This window comes from Aedes albopictus, chromosome 2 (genome assembly GCF_035046485.1).
Source record: "Aedes albopictus strain Foshan chromosome 2, AalbF5, whole genome shotgun sequence".
NCBI classification, from domain to species: domain Eukaryota; kingdom Metazoa; phylum Arthropoda; class Insecta; order Diptera; family Culicidae; genus Aedes; species Aedes albopictus.
The window spans coordinates 361,415,358-361,431,705 of record NC_085137.1 but is presented as its reverse complement, the minus strand read 5'-3'; positions in this window follow the sequence as shown (position 1 = coordinate 361,431,705).

The window sequence follows — 16,348 nt, the reverse complement described above, 5'->3', positions numbered from 1 at the left end:
CAGATACATCTGACAACGTTGGGTTCTAATGTTAAATTCTAACCCTAATTTCGTACTGATGTTGAACGACGTATTCATAAAAATTAGGAAACACCCAAAAACGTTTACTTCTAATGTTACATTAACAGCAAACGTCATGTCATGTCATGTCGTTATGTGCATAAACATCAAAATGCATTCAAAAACGTTATCTTCTAATCTTACATTATACGCCAACGTCATGCTTAAGCAAATTGAAGTACGTAAAAACATCGAAATAAACGGGGTGACATCAGATTCTAACGTTAAATCACGAAGATATCAATCGATAACGAACTTGGTTCTCCAATTATCTAAAGGGAGGTGTCGGCTCGTGTATTGCGCATATCAAAAATTCTGATATGCATTTTTTGAAGAGGGTTACCGGACCACATGGTGGTGACCCTCTTTGGGCCTAATGTGCCCTTTTAGCAAACGGTAAAGACAACACCTCAAAATTAAAGGTAACATGCGAGGACATTATTATGTTTCCAGTTCAAAACCGAATTAGCGACATTTTTTCTTTGACTTCCGCTGCTTTTGCCTTGCGTTAAACACAATGTCGGAAGTGGGGCGCTGTATAGAGCACCAGGTGTACAATACAGCGCCCCACTTCCGACATTGTGTTTAACGCAAGGCAAAAGCAGCGGAAGTCGAAGAAAAAATGTCGCTAATTCGGTTTTGAACTGGAAACATAATAGAAAAACGTCAGAATATAATGTTTCTGTACATGAACAAACATTTGAAAACGACTAGATGTTACGTTTTTTACATCGAAAAACATTAGAATAACGTTCGAATCTAACGTTTACATACATCAGCATACATCAGAAAACATTTAAATCTAATGTTTTTTCACATCTAAAAACATATGAAAACATCAGGTTCTGATGTTCAGGGTAATATTCTTGACATCAAAAAACGATTGGTTTCCTGATGTACACATTATGTTACCTTGCATAAACACATCTAAATCGCAATGTATTCTAACGTTCAACATCAGAAAACATTCAAAACATCTGAGAACATCAAAAATACATGCGAATCGCATGTTTCTGTGCGTCAAAAAAAAAACATAAAAACGTCTAGATTTGACGTTTTGTACATTGCAAAACATCAGAAAAAACGTTGGAATGTAACGTTTTCATACATCAATATACATCAGGGAACGTCTGAATCTATTGTTTTATACATCAACATACATCAGAAAAACGTTTGAATCTTACGTTTTTGTACATCAAAAAACATCTGAAAACGTCAGGTTTTGATGTTCTGGATAATAATCTTGACATCATAAAACATTTGATTTCCTGATGTATACATTATGTTACCTTGCATAAACACATCTAAATCGTAATGTATTCTAATGTTCAACGACAGAAGTACATTAAAACTTGATGTTGATGTACACATCAAAATTAAATGTCAGGCTAATGCAAATTTTTATTCGGGCACACATTATACATGTGGAAAATAAAATTCTATTTAGAGAGGCTTCCTCGGAATTCTAGTATATTCAGCAATAAAACGTGTCAGATAATTATTATTTTATTACACACCATTGAAAAGGGGATCAAGTCTCCCCATTTTCAAAATACGGCATATCCTTAAAAATTTAAGGAAATCTTATAATTTCAAATACACCATCAAAAATGTAAAAAAAAAACTTGAAAAGAAAATAAACAGGAAGCTTCTGGAGTTATTTTCTCTTTAAATTAAACATGTGCTCAAAAGGGGATCAATTGTGACCCATTATTGAAACATACATCATAAGACATTAGGGTGGGGCTAATTTCAAAAAATCTCTCCGATATATGATTTCCCAAGTGGAAAGTGATCCACTAGTCGAAATAAGTCTGCTGTACAAAAATGAGCGAATTCGGTTGATATTTAGGGGTGGCGCAAAGGGTTCAAGTGAAATTTTTGCTAGAACAAACTTTCAAAAAACATTTTTAATTTAATTTTCAAACTTATTTTTTCTAGACTAAATCGGTGATTCTAGAACCCAATTGAACCAAATTTGTGCTCAAAATTGCGATATCTCTACTGGTTTCTGAGATATTTGAAAAAAATCTCGTTTTTTGGTATTTTTTTGGGTTAAGTACCAAAATATGTCATTTTTTCAAATATCTCGGAAACCAGTGGAGATATCGCAATTTTGAGCACAAATTTGGTCCAATTGGGTTCTAGAATCACCGATTTAGTCTAGAAAAAATAAGTTTGAAAATTAAATTTGAAATATTTTTTGAAAGTTTGTTCTAGCAAAAATTTCACTTGAACCCTTTGCGCCACCCCTAAATATCAACCGAATTCGCTCATTTTTGTACAGCAGACTTATTTCGACTGGTAGATCACTTTCCACTTAGAAAATCATATATCGGAGAGATTTTTTGAAATTAGCCCCACCCTAATAAGACATGCCTCCATAAAAACACAGCTTTGAAAACATTAACAATAATTTAAAGTCCTTCTGTTGTGTATAAACTTGCAATAGATGTTTACCTGCCATTCTGCACGAAAAATGGATCTAGTTTTGTGTTTTTTCTTAATGTCACAGGCAAATTAAGAAAAAGGGATCAAGTCTCCCCAGTCTCCCCTACTCTTGATATAGCGAATTCGATATAACGTATATTTTGCTTGGATATAACGTACAACATTTTGAAGTTTTAATTTGCTTCAGTAATGTCCTCGAGATAAACTTCGAAATCACTTAAATCAATGTTTTGTGGCATCATTAGCCTTGCTACCAAGAATTAGCGTAAAATCAAAGAATAAAAATATAAAGAATGGCAACTCTTCCCTTTTTCTATGCAGACGTGAAGCAACAAGACAAGTGGCGCTTTCTAAGCGAATCAAGGTGGAAGCTCTCTATATAAGTGTTCGTCAGAGACTACATGGTGATTTCACTTTCATACGTAGATAGTGCTACTGAAGTGTCTCCCCGACCGTCAGGGGAGTGGGCATTTTTGATATTAATATTCTTTGGTAAAATTGAGAAAAAACTGTGTACGTTTTAACGAAACACAAAAAAAAACTAAATTGCTTTTTTTTTGTGGAAACTTGTGTTCCTCATTATTGGTTTTGTGAATTTCACTGAAATTATTGTTTGTAGTTAATTTCACATCGAATTGATCAATACTAGCATTTAAAAAATAATTAATTTATTTCTGCTTCTATATAACGTATAAACACTGCCGTGAATCGCATACAACGCGCTATAACCAATCTGTTAATTTATTTTAAAATTTGTTGCAGGACCATCAATTATGCAACCATTTCTTTCTAACGGAGCTGCCACCCATTCGCCACCCATCACATCTGGTAAATAATGTGCAATTCAGCCGTTATAGGGCACTTGCTGGCTTTGTTTAGTGTGCCCAACAGACCCATTAGCAAAATCTGGGAATTGGGTTGTTTAGTGAATAAAATATCGCTATTTTCTATAGTCTAATCGAAAGAGCTCATTTTTCTGAGTATAACGTGATTTTATTGCATTCCAATTCCTTTGTTTTGATGGTTTAATAAACTAAACAGTTTTAATTTCCGTGGATTGAATGACAGTTCAATCGATAAAATGACAGTTCGCCCCGAACATAAAAATTTCCCCATACAAACTTTAAATGCATTTTAAAAATAATTCCCGGGCACCAAAAATTATGAAATTTTGGATTTAGACCAATTTTTGGACGGAGATTCCGATTATGAAATAATCTGGATACCCATAAAAAAAAACCCAATTGCCAGCCGTGCCGTTAGAAACCGTTTCCTATAGCAAAATCAAATGGGTCTGATGGGTACACTAAACAAAGCCAGCAAGTGCCCTATTGACCCAAGCAGAGTTAAGTCGTATTGTTATATTGATATTGTTAAATTTAATTTGTATTTTCGTCTGTGTCAATAAATAGTACTGTTGGGGGTGGGGAGTTTCTATAGGTACTTTAAACCATCCGAATTACACCTGGGGTTCTGGGGTCTCGGTTAAATGCACAGCCGCCTTTATTGCTCTATTGAACTTCCTAATCATAACTAGAACAGCTGACACATCAAGTCTTCTGAGTTTGCGAAGTGACAAGGAAACAAGTAAGTATGTTTTTGTAATTTGTTTCAACTGCCTAAGAAGATCAATTCTCGTTGTATTTATTCTTCCTGATATTTAATCAGAACTTGTAGTTAAGAAGGTTAACCAAGTCCTCTCAAGTCGTTGGGTGACGCACGATACACAGATACACAAAACTTGTAGTTAAGAAGGATCACCAAGTCCTCTGAAGTCGTTTGATGACGTACGATACGCAGTTACAATCAGAGCTTGTAGTTGAGAAGGTTCACCAGGTCCTCTGAAGTCGTTTGGTGACGTACGATACGCAGATACAATCAGAACTTGTAGTTAAGAAGGATCACCAAGTCCTCTGAAGTCGTTTGTGTTATATACACGATTGGAGTGTTGGGTTCGATTAAACTAATTGATTACTTAATTAATGACCGAGACTTGTGATTCGGATAAACGGTAAGTAATAGTAACGCGCGTCCGTCCGGGTGTGCAGTCAGTAGGTAAACTGATGTTTATTGTATTGTCTCTACACTGCTGTACCAGACAGCCAGTGGTGTAGCTAGGGGTGGATGCTACAGTTCTCCCCCTTTTAGTTAACAACATATTTACAAGTTCAGCAAAACTTAACTGCCGTAAGCATCTCTTTAAACAATACAATTCAACGGCTAAACTTAACTACCGCGAAACAATAGAAATTCGGTGAAACAAGCATACCGGAAACTAATTCAACTTAAATGTCTTCATGACAAGTTACAATTCAAACAAACAAACAAACATAAACAAACGAAACTAATAGTATTCAAAGTCGATGTCTTTCTTCAGACGCTTAGGTCGTTTTGAACGCCTGATAAACTCCTGACGGTTCCTCGATGGTGACGAACGATTCTGCATACGACTTGACGGGCCGGCCTGTGGTTCGACTTGTTCGGGCGGCAAACTTGACGATTCTCGTTGATCTTCCTCTCGTGACACACTTCGTCGGCGCGGAACACTAACCTCCACGTCAGGACCACGAGCTGTGACCCTGTTACGAACGTCCTCGTCACGGTAGATGAAAGACTCGGATGGAAAACCGTAAAATTCGTCTTCGTCGTCGCTAATCCTTTCGTCGTCGTCCTCTCTAGATCGTTTTCTTCGTTGAATCCTCTCGCTCCTGCCCAAGACCAAACCTCGGCGCTTCGGGGTGCCAACCAACTTGAGCTGATTGCGGTGAGCAGAGTAAACTCTTCCTCCAACAGAAACCTGAAAGACATTTGAGGAGATACGTTTGAGAAATTTGGCTTCTAACCATCGTCTAATATCCGTAGGTCTGAAATTTTTGTAGTAAACTATATCTCCAGGACGCAACTTGTCAATCCAGTCATGCTTCTTAAACTTAGGACTATGTACAACACACTTATCCACTTCCTTGGGCTTCGTCGAATGATGCTTAAAACTATTCTTTGGATGGATTAAATCCAACAGCGTCTTCGGTTTAAAACTAAACAAACGTTCGGATGGAAATGTTCTTCCGTCCTCTAAACAAGTATTCCGGTAACCAAACAAGAAATACGAAACCAGGTCTTCAGTACTTAGACCAGTCATATCCGGATCCAGTAGAAACTTCTTTAAACCTTCCTTGACTACTCGAACCATGCGCTCCGCTTGTCCGTTGCTCGATGGGTTGTACGGTGGACTCTTCATCACCTTCACTCCATGTTTTTCGAAGAAAACTGTAAACTCTTTCGAACTAAACGGTGGTCCGCCATCTGTAACAACTACGTCAGGTAACCCAAACCTAGCGAAAACGCTCATAAACTTTGAAATGACTCTCCTGGCATCTGTTCCAAACTTCATGTACTCAACTTCCAACCATTTAGAAAAACTGTCCACAATGACCAGGAAAACTTTGTTGTCGAAGTAGAAGAAGTCTGCATGAATACGTGTAAACGGTTTTGTTGTAGGAATCCAACTGGAACTTGGAACTGGCTTTGCAACTGCATTCATCTGGCAACACACACTACATGTTTTGACGAAACTTTCGATGTCATTGTTCATACCATACCAGTAAACTGTTCTTCTTGCCATCTGCTTGATCTTGGTGATTCCTGAGTGATTCTTGTGCAACAGCTTCAACATCTGCTTTTGTAAACTAGCAGGAATAAACACACGATCCTGGTACAATAAACAACCTTCGACCAGTTCAAGATCTTGATGCTGTGCATAAACGTCCAAAAAACTACGCTCCAACTTCTTCGGCCAACCATGCTTCATGTAGAAAACTATTGTCTGTATAAACTCATCCTGCTTTGACTCGCTGGCAATTAAAACATGGTCCAAAGGAAACTCATCGTAAACGTTCAAACTTTTGATAAACTCTCGTTGCAATGAAACTGGAACTTCATCTGGCAAAGGAAACCTTGAGCAAAAGTCTGCATTGCCCATCTTCGTTGACGGTCTGTAAACAATGTCGAAATCGTAGATATTCAGTTCCATTACATATCTCTGCAGACGCGTTACGAACAACGAATTTTTGCCTTCTTTGCCAAATATGCCTATCAACGGTTTGTGATCTGTATACACAGTAAACTTTTTTCCAAACAAAAACTTGTGAAACTTCTTTATGGTACTCACAACGGCCAACGCTTCCAAGTGTAAAATTGGGTAGGACTTCTGCGAGTTAGTTAAACTGAAGGAGGTAAAACTAATGGGCCTCTCTTCTCCATTGATTTCGTGAGCAATCACGCCACCTAACCCATAACTGCTAGCATCTGTTACAACAACAACAGGCTTTTGTGGATCAAAAAACTCAAGTAGCTTTGAAGACAACAAACATTGCTTACTTTCGTTAAACACTCGATGACACTCATCGGTCCAGACAAACTTAACGTCTTTCTGTAGTAAACGATACAAACAGCTTAAACGTGAGGATAGATTTGGGATAAACTTACCGTAGTAATTTATCAAACCAAGAAACGCTTTCAATTCGGTGACGTTATTCGGAACATTAGCTTTCCGAATCGTTTCGACCTTTTCTGGACACGGCAACAAACCTTTATCGGTTAAAATGTGACCCAAAAATGGCAAACTTGTCACAAACCATTTGCATTTCTGCAAATTTACTTTTATGTTGGCTTTAGAAAGTCGTTCCAAAACCAAGTAAAGCTTTCTTAAACAGTCCTCGTAATCCTCACCAGCTATTAAAACATCGTCTAAGTAGCAATAAACTCCGTCTATGCCTTGCAAAACTTGATCCATGACTCGCTGAAAAATAGCAGCACTTGAAGAAGCACCTTGTGGTAAACGATTATACGAAAACAAACCTTTGATCGTATTAATCACCATAATTTTCCTAGACTTCTTTGACAACATCAACTGTGTATACGCTCCGGCAAGATCTAAGGAACAAAAAACTTTAGCACCGGCTAGTGAAGCAAACATATCCTGTGTCAACGGTAGCGGATAGGTGTTCGGAATGATCACCTTGTTGATCGAAACCTTGCAGTCGATCACCATCCTGATACCACCGTCTTTCTTCACTACAACGATCACCGGCGATGCCCACTCGCTTGCATCGATCGGTGTTATGACGCCATCTTTCTCCAAACTGTCCAAATGTTCAACAACCTTGTCCTTTAAACGCAATGGAACGTCATACGCACGTTTGAAAATCGGTGATGCTCCTTTCTTTAACACTAGATCCGCCTCAAAACCTTTGATGGGAGTAAACAAAGACTTATCAAAAACATTGGCAAACTTACCCTTGATATCGTCCACGACACGTTCCTCCGACATCGGCAACGACAGCTGATTCAGGTTTGAACTACTGCCGAACGCACTCCTCCATTCCGGGAAAAAGATGTCCAGCCAATCTCGTCCAAGTAACGGTGTGAACGAGCTCCCACAGCGCAAAACAACTAGTTTGACTATCTTCCGACGACCGTTCAACTCCACCTGCACTGGAATCTGTCCTTCGACCACCAAACGACTTCCGTTGATCACCGCTAACTTCTTCGTACACTTCTGCATCGGAATATCGGCGAATTCTCCCTCGTAGGTGTCCTTGCTGACTACGGAAACTGCAGCTCCACAGTCTATCTCCATGTCCAGACGAATCCCCTCGACCAACACTGATCGAAAACACGGCTCGTTGATTTTGCCGATGGAAGAGATCATCAAGCACTCCATGTCCTCATCGTCCGAGACAGATCTGTTCAACCGCCGACGTAAACTCTTCGTATACTCCGTCATCTTCGGTTTTTCTGCAGGAGAATCCACAAACTTCACAGTTTTCTTGTCTTTGTTCTTCAAGTCGTAGCAGAAGCGACGCGTGTGACCATCTCTGCCACAGAAACTACAGTGAAACTTCCGTGATCGGGATGAAGAACGATTTCCACGGTTAGATGAAACTGGACTACGGCTCCTGTTCCGCTTGCTTGCTCCACGGCTCCGACTCCTACTACGGTATCCACCACGTGAAACTGCTGGCTCTTGTCGCTTTCCAAGCCTTTTCAAAACACTCACTCGACCGGATTCACGAGAAACTAGCTTTCGGTTCGCTCCAGCTAACTCTCTGCTGATGATGATCTTCTCCGCCTTGGCTAGCGTCAAACCTTCCTCATCAAACAAACGCTGTTGAACATCCGGGTCGCGAATTCCACACACAAGCTTGTCGCGGATTGCGATGTCCTTGAACTCGCCAAACTCACACATCTCCGCTTGCAGCTTCACAGCTAGGATGAAATCCTCCGCACTTTCGGTAGAACCTTGGACTCGTTGATAAAACTTGTAACGCTGGATCATGTCGCTCTCTGTCTTGTCGTATCGCTTCTTCAACGCATCCGTAATCTCCTTGAATGACACTGTCTTCAAATCCTTTCCGGGAAACAGAAGCTTCAATTCGCTGTAAACTTCCTTGCCGCATGCCGCCAAAAACGATGCTTTTTGTTCATCCGGATCCGCCATCTTGTTGTCGATGAAGATCCATTCCATCTGCTCCAGGTACTGGCTAAACGGAATCGTACCGGGCACGTACGGCTCAACGTGATTCACTAACGGCATACTGACAGCAAAAAACAAACGACGAAAACTAGAAAACGATTTGATGAATTATTACACAAAACCAAACTAGATTTTTTTTTCAGTGTAATAATCGTAAAAAACTGATCAAAACAAACAGTTGATAAAATAAATGCAAAAACTTAAAAACTTTTTTGCGAAAACTTTTTGTCCAATTTTTCAACAGTTTTGACCCACAGTGCAAACTATGTTGTTACTGTGTCAACATGAAAACTTTCAAACTGTTTTCAAATGATCGTACTCAACGACAAACTTTATCAACGAAACGTGAAACAAACAAACAATAAACAAACAAACTAAACTGTTGTCGTCGCTCAAAACTAGCATAAACTATTTCTGCTTTTTCCTCTGAGCATAAACTATGCAACGATGTCGCACAACAATCTGCGAAACAATTTTTGTTGCGGGGAAACTTTGACGCAACACTGTGTGACAAACTACAATGTTGGATGAAACAAACTATTCGTACGTGACAAAAATGTTCGGCTGCGACTAAAAGTCGTTCGTGTTTACAACACACAAAGCCAGATCACTTGTACGGAAACAAAATGAAACACAATTTCTTTGCTTGCTAGGCAGAAGAAAATGGTTCAGAAACTCACTTTGGCACAAAACGGCATGCAAATTAAAACACAATATTTCTCTCTTTATTTCCACACAAGAGGTAAAACTTACGGTTTTTGCAGCAAACCTGTGCAAAGCGCAAACAAACCAACTCCGGCGGTGTAGGTACCGCGCAAACTGTTGCTGTTGTTCCCTCCGCCGTCGACGTCGTCGCAAAGGGATGAATGGGGAATGGCTCGCTCGCAGTAAAACGCCCAACAGCAGATGAATACGCCAATTGATCACTGGCAAACCGGAAAACTTGCACTTTTTTAACACTTCCCGGGACGCGAAACTACTCCACTTCTCGTCGCCACTGTTATATACACGATTGGAGTGTTGGGTTCGATTAAACTAATTGATTACTTAATTAATGACCGAGACTTGTGATTCGGATAAACGGTAAGTAATAGTAACGCGCGTCCGTCCGGGTGTGCAGTCAGTAGGTAAACTGATGTTTATTGTATTGTCTCTACACTGCTGTACCAGACAGCCAGTGGTGTAGCTAGGGGTGGATGCTACAGTTTGATGACGTACGATACGCAGATACAATCAGAACTTGTAGTTGAGAAGGTTCACCAGGTCCTCTGAAGTCGTTTGGTGACGTACGATACGCAGATACACAAAACTTGTAGTTAAGAAGGATCACCAAGTCCTCTGAAGTCGTTTGATGACGTACGATACGCAGATACACAAAACTTGTAGTTAAGAAGGATCACCAAGTCCTCTGAAGTCGTTTGGTGACGTACGATACGCAGTTACAATCAGAACTTGTAGTTGAGATGGTTCACCAAGTCCTCTGAAGTCGTTTGGTGACGTACGATACACAAAACTTGTAGTTAAGAAGGATCACCAAGTCCTCTGAAGTCGTTTGGTGACGTACGATACGCAGTTACAATCAGAACTTGTAGTTGAGATGGTTCACCAAGTCCTCTGAAGTCGTTTGGTGACGTACGATACACAAAACTTGTAGTTAAGAAGGATCACCAAGTCCTCTGAAGTCGTTTGGTGACGTACGATACGCAGTTACAATCAGAACTTGTAGTTGAGATGGTTCACCAAGTCCTCTGAAGTCGTTTGGTGACGTACGATACACAAAACTTGTAGTTAAGAAGGATCACCAAGTCCTCTGAAGTCGTTTGGTGACGTACGATACGCAGTTACAATCAGACAGGCTTATTCTGCGCGGCGTGTGAGGTGAGACGGACGGTTTCGTCTCACGTGACGTGAGACGACTAATGTAAATCAAATGGGGCGAGTCGACTTTTGTCACCTCATTCGACTCGTCTCACCTCACACGCCGCGCAGAATAAGCCTGAGAACTTGTAGTTGAGATGGTTCACCAAGTCCTCTGAAGTCGTTTGGTGACGTACGATACACAAAACTTGTAGTTAAGAAGGATCACCAAGTCCTCTGAAGTCGTTTGGTGACGTACGATACGCAGTTACAATCAGAACTTGTAGTTGAGATGGTTCACCAAGTCCTCTGAAGTCGTTTGGTGACGTACGACACACAAAACTTGTAGTTAAGAAGGATCACCAAGTCCTCTGAAGTCGTTTGGTGACGTACGATAGGCAGATACAATCAAAACTTGTAGTTGAGAAGGTTCACCAGGTCCTCTGAAGTCGTTTGGTGACGTACGATACGCAGATACAATCAGAACTTGTAGTTAAGAAGGATCAACAAGTCCTCTGAAGTCGTTTGATGACGTACGATACGCAGATACACAAAACTTGTAGTTAAGAAGGATCACCAAGTCCTCTGAAGTCGTTTGGTGACGTACGATACGCAGTTACAATCAGAACTTGTAGTTGAGATGGTTCACCAGGTCCTCTGAAGTCGTTTGGTGACGTACGATACACAAAACTTGTAGTTAAGAAGGATCACCAAGTCCTCTGAAGTCGTTTGGTGACGTACGATACGCAGATAGACAAAACTTGGAGTTAAGAAGGATCACCAAGTCCTCTGAAGTCGTTTGGTGACGTACGATACGCAGTTACAATCAGAACTTGTAGTTGAGATGGTTCACCAAGTCCTCTGAAGTCGTTTGGTGACGCACGATACACAAAACTTGTAGTTAAGAAGGATCACCAAGTCCTCTGAAGTCGTTTGGTGACGTACGATACGCAGTTACAATCAGAACTTGTAGTTGAGATGGTTCACCAAGTCCTCTGAAGTCGTTTGGTGACGTACGATACACAAAACTTGTAGTTAAGAAGGATCACCAAGTCCTCTGAAGTCGTTTGGTGACGTACGATAGGCAGATACAATCAAAACTTGTAGTTGAGAAGGTTCACCAGGTCCTCTGAAGTCGTTTGGTGACGTACGATACGCAGATACAATCAGAACTTGTAGTTAAGAAGGATCAACAAGTCCTCTGAAGTCGTTTGATGACGTACGATACGCAGATACACAAAACTTGTAGTTAAGAAGGATCACCAAGTCCTCTGAAGTAGTTTGGTGACGTACGATACGCAGTTACAATCAGAACTTGTAGTTGAGATGGTTCACCAGGTCCTCTGAAGTCGTTTGGTGACGTACGATACACAAAACTTGTAGTTAAGAAGGATCACCAAGTCCTCTGAAGTCGTTTGGTGACGTACGATACGCAGATAGACAAAACTTGGAGTTAAGAAGGATCACCAAGTCCTCTGAAGTCGTTTGGTGACGTACGATACGCAGTTACAATCAGAACTTGTAGTTGAGATGGTTCACCAAGTCCTCTGAAGTCGTTTGGTGACGTACGATACACAAAACTTGTAGTTAAGAAGGATCACCAAGTCCTCTGAAGTCGTTTGGTGACGTACGATACGCAGTTACAATCAGAACTTGTAGTTGAGATGGTTCACCAAGTCCTCTGAAGTCGTTTGGTGACGTACGATACACAAAACTTGTAGTTAAGAAGGATCACCAAGTCCTCTGAAGTCGTTTGGTGACGTACGATACGCAGATACAATCAGAACTTGTAGTTAAGAAGGATCAACAAGTCCTCTGAAGTCGTTTGATGACGTACGATACGCAGATACACAAAACTTGTAGTTAAGAAGGATCACCAAGTCCTCTGAAGTAGTTTGGTGACGTACGATACGCAGTTACAATCAGAACTTGTAGTTGAGATGGTTCACCAGGTCCTCTGAAGTCGTTTGGTGACGTACGATACACAAAACTTGTAGTTAAGAAGGATCACCAAGTCCTCTGAAGTCGTTTGGTGACGTACGATACGCAGATAGACAAAACTTGGAGTTAAGAAGGATCACCAAGTCCTCTGAAGTCGTTTGGTGACGTACGATACGCAGTTACAATCAGAACTTGTAGTTGAGATGGTTCACCAAGTCCTCTGAAGTCGTTTGGTGACGTACGATACACAAAACTTGTAGTTAAGAAGGATCACCAAGTCCTCTGAAGTCGTTTGGTGACGTACGATACGCAGTTACAATCAGATCTTGTAGTTGAGATGGTTCACCAAGTCCTCTGAAGTCGTTTGGTGACTTACGATACGCAGATAGACAAAACTTGGAGTTAAGAAGGATCACCAAGTCCTCTGAAGTCGTTTGATTACGTACGATACGCAGATACAATCAGAACTTGTAGTTGAGAAGGTTCACCAAGTCCTCTGAAGTCGTTTGGTGACGTACGATACGCAGATACACAAAACTTGTAGTTAAGAAGGATCACCAAGTCCTCTGAAGTCGTTTGATGACGTACGATACGCAGATACACAAAACTTGTAGTTAAGAAGGATCACCAAGTCCTCTGAAGTCGTTTGGTGACGTACGATACGCAGTTACAATCAGAACTTGTAGTTGAGATAGTTCACCAAGTCCTCTGAAGTCGTTTGGTGACGTACGATACGCAGATACACAAAACTTGGAGTTAAGAAGGATCATCAAGTCCTCTGAAGTCGCTTGGTGACGTACGATACGCAGTTACAATCAGAACTTGTAGTTAAAAAGGTTCATCAAGTCCTCTAAAGTTGATTGGTGACGCACGTTGCATACAATTAACGAAGTGTCACGAAACAAGGTGGGGGGCAAATGATTAAGATGAACGAAAATATTCAGGAAGTTATAAATTTCATTTGTTCATAAATGTAATACATTTTATGCGCTTCATAGGTGGTACATTAAACTCTCATGCTTAGCAATATGTTGTATTGCTGTTCTTTTATACGATGAAGTGAATGTGCTCATCGCCAGCGCATCGTATCCCTTTAATTATATCCTGATCGTATCCGGTGAATCCAGTCGTTGGAATGATTTGTCCGGTAGCTGTCAATTGTGCTGGGTGCGGATTAGCCGTTCCAGCTGCGTAGCTGTTGCTGAACTGCTGTTGATACAGGAGACGTCCTCCTTATGCCACCTTCGCCATTGTACTTGTTGGGATTGCAACGGCCACCTGGACCGCCAAGCTGTGTGCTGCATCCCACCGGCACCCTGATGGGGCTTATTCGAACAGAAACGTTTGCCGGTATGGCCATTGAAAGCGTGCGGAGCTCTTCCAACCAAATCTGGTTGGTACTGGTTCGGATTCTGGTACATGGTGTTCTTCGAATGGAACCGCATCTGCTGCTGGTGAGATTCGTTTCGTACAACTGCTGCTGTGGAGTTCTGAGCCTATAATGGGAAGGATCCGTCCGGTAGCCACCTGTGTTCTTGTCCCATTCCATTGGATGAAGGACCTCCATATCGATACTCGACTGGCTTCATCTGGAACAGTTACTTCACAAACCTTTCTGATCCCGATTGTATCCTCTGGAAGTCAAAGCAACCCCTGAGCTTCAGCTTATCCAAGTCCAGCAGCTGTGTAACTTCTGCTCCTTGATGTTGCTTGTTCTTATCGCTGTAATGGAACGTTTTTTTTTGTAATAATTTAAGATATAGAGCAAATATATATGAATGATAAATATAATAATTACCTTCCATTTCAGTGATTTTATTTACTCGCTCATTCCAAACCGAGCGCGAGCGATCTTCCAAACCAAAACAAAGAACACTGAATGAAATAGTGTAGCTAATCTGGTATAACTGTCATGCATAACTTTTATTAATCTCGCTAAATCTTTTTGAATCTTTTCGAATCTCTTTGAATCTTTTGAAATGATTCAAAAAAGATTAGAGTGTCGCACCCCCTGGTTTCTGCAATGAAATTGTTCAAAAAGCGTGGGTATTATGATTTCTTGCCTAATTTAATGCTGTTTGAGCAAAACTTTGAGTAACCGTGTTGTTGTTTTCTCCATTTCTTGCAACATAAACAACATAATTATCCAAAGTTTTGCTCAAACAGCATTAAATTAGACAAAGAATCACAATACCCACGCTTTTTGAACCATTTCTTTGCAGAAATAGAGAATTGACCTTCTCACCATACAAAAATTCAGCTCATTACTTCAATTCTAGTACTACACCGAACGTACCCCATTGGAAAATCACATAACTTCGCAAAATCTGTGTGATATTCCCATATAATTCAATGGATACGCGTATGGAAACAGTCCATGTGAAAATCAGATGAAAACAATGTGAAAACTTTTTTCAGTGTGATATATTCCCGAAATCCGACAGCTTTTTGATGACGTACACCAATTTGATCAATGTGGAAGCGATAAGAATGACGTCACATGTTTACATCCAAAATAGATGTTTACATTGGTTACTAGCCTGCCTTGTGATATTTATGCCGTGGGGTGGTCGAGCAATTTATCATCTGGGTGCCGTTATCAGAAAGATCTAACTTCGTTCTTTCTGTTAAGGGTGTCGACATGCGTGGGTGGATCGAGATAGGCCCTTACAGCCAAAGTCCAAATAAAGTCGTAGCACTCGGGCTCAGACTGGGTACCAATGCTAGTACTGCATTTGGTCCCCGGTACCCAAGTTTGACATTTGACTGTATACCTCATTTTTTTATTGAACTTGTTTCTTAGTAACCTATGACAACCAACGTAGATATCAACACTGAATGCAACATGGGGCTGTCCATAAACCACGTGGCCATAAGGGGGGGGGGGGAGGGTTGTTTTGGCCAATGACCATTTTGTATGGAAGAAAAAATAAATTTGTATGGACTAATCACCACGCGGGGGGGGGGGGGGGGTGGTTGAGAAGTCCCAAAAAAAAATGACCACGTGGTTTATGGACAGCCCCCATGTCAAACTCTTGCGTTGTCTCAACTCTCTAAAGTCTCTCATGCTAGATATAATCTGAGCTCTCTGGGGCTGTTTACAAGGGTCAACTAGTTTGAGCTTCAGAGGATCAGCTCTCGAGGTTTTCGTCCACGAATCATAAATGCAAACGCGCGGGATTACTTTTTCTCATTAATTTATTAACAAACATACCTAGGGTGTGTTCGTGTAGTTTTTTTTTTCTAAATTATATTAATGTATATTTTAACTTTTAAAGCAAATTCTACACTATTGTGTAGTGTGTTTGGCCGGCCGGTAACCCTTGGATCAAGCAAGAACAGGGCCCGTCCGGACGATGGGGGGGGGTTAGTGGGAGCAGAGATGGAAACACTCTCATCGTGAATCAACTCGCGAGTGTAAAAGCAACAAACGGTTTACTCACAGTGCCGAGAGTAAGCCGTATGTGAGTTTATTCGCATCCGCTTGCTTCACGAGTATGAAGC